The sequence below is a fragment of the Babylonia areolata genome, chromosome 20 (assembly GCF_041734735.1).
Source record: "Babylonia areolata isolate BAREFJ2019XMU chromosome 20, ASM4173473v1, whole genome shotgun sequence".
Lineage (NCBI taxonomy): Eukaryota > Metazoa > Mollusca > Gastropoda > Neogastropoda > Buccinidae > Babylonia > Babylonia areolata.
In genome coordinates, this window is record NC_134895.1 from 38,613,858 (window position 1) to 38,618,233 (window position 4,376).

Below are 4,376 nucleotides of genomic sequence, written 5' to 3' on the forward strand. Positions count from 1 at the left end.
TGTTGTTGTTGTTGTTGTTGTTACCTTCATCATCATCATCATCATCATCATCATCATCATCATCATCATCATCATCATCGTGCATAATAGGGGAGATAACAATCAAAGTAACATCACATCACATCACATCCCGAAATTGTTCACGCAATTCTTCAGTTGTCTCATTCTGGCGGGAGATGAGCCACGACCAAAGAAGAGATGATGGCTTGAGGAGAGAAGATGACGTAAGAATAGATGGCGACTTAAAGAAGAGGGGAGGACTTAAGAAGAGAGGAGGACTTAAGAAGAAAGGAGGACTTAAGAAGAGAGGAGGACTTAAAGATAGGATGACTTAACAAGAGAGGAGGACTTAAGAAGAGGGGATGACTTAAGAAGAGAAGAGGACTTAAAGATAGGATGACTTAAGAAGAGAGGAGGACCTAAAGATAGGATGACTTAAGAAGAGATGGTGACGTAAGAAGAGAGGAGGACTTAAGAAGAGAGGAGGACTTAAAGATAGGATGACTTAAGAAGAGAGGAGGACTTAAAGATAGGATGACTTAAGAAGAGGGGAGGACTTAAGAAGAGAGGAGGACTTAAAGATAGGATGACTTAAGAAGAGGGGAGGACTTAAGAAGAGAGGAGGACTTAAGAAGAGAGGAAGACTTCAGAGGAGGACTTAAGAATATAGGAGGACTTAAGAGGATGGCTCAACAAGAGAGGATGACTTAAGAAGAGATAGTGACGTAAGAAGAGAGGAGGGCTTAAGAAGAGAGGAGGACTTAAGAAGAGAGGATGACTTAGGATGGCTTAAGAAGATGGCTTAAGAAGAGGGGATGACTTAAGGAGAGATAGTGACGTAAGAAGAGAGAATGTGACTTAAGAAAAAGAAGAGAGGATGACTTAAGAAGAGATTATGGCCATTAAAGAAGAAGACGAACTCAAACACTGGTGTCGAGATAACTGTGTTGCTGACTGCGGTTACCATTGGCAACAGCATTCGTTCAAATGTATAAGTGAGGAACACTTATTTTTTCCAGAAAATACATTCAGTGGCATGTTATTGCTTTTGACTGAAAAAGAAGACACTGGTTGTTGTTGCTGTTTTTATCCCACATAATTCTATTATCGCCACATTTGAAGGCGCAGTTATTGTTTTTTGTGGGTTGTTGTTGTTGTTGTTTTATCGCGACAAATGGCTAATCTGATTGTATCAAAATTAGCAAGTAGGAGGGTGGTTTTTTGTTTGTTTGTTTGTTTGTTTGTTTTTGTTTTGTTTTATACAACTGTTTCATTCTTTTGCTCTGAAATGATCCCTTCACGATCGGCTGGGCAATAAACCCACTTTATTTGAACTGTATCTTTTCTTTCCTCGTTATTACACCGTTGTAGTCTATATTCCAGTGGGGCACCGAACAATTTGAACTGAATAAACCGCTGTACGATGCAATTGCCCAAACACGAGTGAAGAACAAAAAACAACAACACAACAAAAAAAAAAAAAAAAAAAAACGAAACGCGACGTGGAAGTTCTTTATGTGTGGTGTAGCCTACAAAAAAGCACCCAAACCTTCCAGGCCAGTTTCTACCCACTTCGGACTTCTTTGCCGTTCCCAGCCTTGGACTCCACCACAGTCACCTGCGAGTCCACCCCTAGCACATAGATGTCATCATCCAACCCTTCGGACCACCGCCACCACCACCACCACCACCACCACCACCACCAGCCTCCAGAGAGAACCTTCAAAACCGAGCAAGTCGTGCCACCATCAGCGGTAGAGGACCCATGTCACTGAAAGGTGACCATTCATTGGTCTGTTATCCATGAACCTACTGTTCTTAATGTTCGATGGTAGGATAGGCCATATTTTCTATACATCGCATGGGGAATCCCCAGCTATTCTTAGCCAGTGTCTTTTCTGTGTTTATACCACAAGGAAATTTTGTACTCTAAACTGACTGGCGGTGAAAGGGTTAAGTCAATTAAACGTGCCTGAACATACGTCATGCACGATGGTATGTCTGAACAAAATTATAGTTATACAGACTGACTCGTAAGAAAGCATGTCTGAACAAACAGTTATACAGACTGACTTGTAAGAAAACATGTCTGAACAAATAGTTATACAGACTGACTCGTAAGAAAGCATGTCTGAACAAATAGTTATACAGACTGACTCGTAAGAAAGCATGTCTGAACAAACAGTTATACAGACTGACTTGTAAGAAAACATGTCTGAACAGATAGTTATACAGACCGACTTGTAAGAAAGCATGTCTGAACAAATAGTGATACAGACCGACTTGTAAGAAAGCATGTCTGAACAAACAGTTATACAGACCGACTTGTAAGAAAGCATGTCTGAACAAATAGTTATACAGACTGACTTGTGAGAAAATATGTCTGAACAAACAGTTATACAGACTGACTCGTATGGAAGCATGTTGGAAGAAACATTGACAACCTATAGACACTACTGTCCGTGTACGGCAACTGCTGAACGTAGATTTTCTTTCCGTTTCGAGCGCCCCACTGAGTCGCTGACCACCTGTGATGGAGTCTCCCGTTGGTCCGACGGATGAGTAGGCAGGCAGGTTTATCTGCCGATTCTGGATGCGCAGCACTTCCCACAGGTGTTGCAAGGGAGCTCTGCTTCCTTCGCTCACGCTTCTCCTTAATGGCCAGAGATCTCTTGTTTTCAAACGTCTTTATGCTACTATAGCACAGCATCCTCCAGCGAGAGCGGTCAAGGGCATCAGTTTCCCAGGAAGCGATGTCTATGTCACAGGCTTTGAGGTTTGTCTTCAAGGTGTCCTGTATACATTATCATTTTATCCACCATACCTCACAGTTAAAAGAGAGAGAGAGAGAGAGAGAGAGAGAGAGAGAGAGAGAGAGAGAGAGAGAGAGAAGAAAAAACCAAACAAACAAACCAAAAAAACAACAGCCAATGAATGAATGAAAGCACTATCCCAACGAATGATGAATCATTTAGTTGCCACAGTCATATTTTGGGTGATGCTTTGGAGATCGGCCTTGTTTTGAAAATAGTGACAAGTCAGGGGAATGGATTAAGACAAATCAGCGACAACAACAACAACAACAAAATCACAGGACAAATAAACGATCGAACGGAGGGAATGAACGAATAAATGATAACGCTTTGAAGAAGATGGTATAAAGTGACTGTTTCATTACTGCTCACAGAGAGAGAGCGAGAGAGAGAGAGAGGGAGAGAGAGAGAGAGAGAGCGTAGAAGCGGGAGTAATGCTGCAAAAATTAAGTGTGTGTGTGTGTGTAAAAGAGACAGACAGAGAAAGAGAGACAGAGACAGAGAGAGAGGGCTAGGGATACTCAAAAACGAAGTGGAGCATTCTGAACCTATAATTACTGTGAAGCCCCAAACAGCCATTCTAAACTGCGCTTTAATTATCGTTTCTGCTCGTGTAGCGCCAGGTTAATTAATGGGGGTGTCAGTTAATTGGCTCCCAGAACCCCATTCAACGTGATGGAAAGCTTTTCAACTACTGCAGCAGCTTCTGCTATTTCTTCTGCTATGACGACAACTACTGTTACTGCCTGTGATTGTCCGTACTACTACTACTACTACTACTACAACCGTCAATTTCTCGCACAATGTATTCAGCTACTGCTACTGCCTGTGATTGTCAATCCTACAACTGCTACTACAACCGTCAATATCTCGCATAATGTATTCTACTACTGCTGTGACTGTCATGACTACTAATACTGCAACCATCAATTTCTTGCACAGTGTGTTGCAAACTACATCTACTACTGCCGTGCCAAGTTTGTAAAATAAAAGCAGGGTGGCGGTGGTGGCTTTGGATGAGGGTGAGGTGACTGAAAGGAGGGGAGGGAGGACAGGGAGGATGAAGGGGGAGGGAGGGGACGGGGTGGTGGTTATGAAGGCAACCTACAGTGCTTGTTTTGTGTGAAGAACGTTGTAAATGTAACGTGTCCTCCGTGAATCACTGACGAGTGAGCACGGAACATAATCATAGCTGATGCGCCACGTATAATAATAATAATAATAATTATGTATCCGGGAGCAGCGCGCATGTATGGGAATGTATAAAAGTTGTGTAGTGCTGTGTAATTTTTGTGTGTGCGTGTGTGTGTTTCGTGATGATATATGACGCCACAGATGTGCATGATTAAAAATAATGTAAAAAAGGCATAACAGAAAACTGCATTGTGTAATGTGTGTGTGTGTGTGTGTGTGTGTGTGTGTGTGTGTGTGTGTGTGTGTGAGTGAGTGACAGCAGTGGCTGAACAAGGTTTTTTGTTGTTGTTTTTTTGGTGTGTGTGTGTGTGTGAGAGAGAGAGAGAGAGAGAGAGAGAGAGAGAGTGACAGCAGTGACTTAACTGTTTT

At 42.3% G+C, this 4,376-nt stretch overlaps 1 long non-coding RNA gene across 1 annotated transcript in view; it reads left to right on the top strand.

The window, feature by feature from the left end:
* LOC143295486 (uncharacterized) overlaps window positions 1–2,904 on the top strand; it is a 365,664-nt gene extending 362,760 nt beyond the window's left edge. Inside the window, exon 2 of the long non-coding RNA XR_013057020.1 lies at window positions 1,779–2,904. This is a non-coding gene — a long non-coding RNA (uncharacterized LOC143295486). The remainder of the gene's footprint in view (window positions 1–1,778) is intronic.
* Window positions 2,905–4,376: the final 1,472 nt, after the last annotated feature.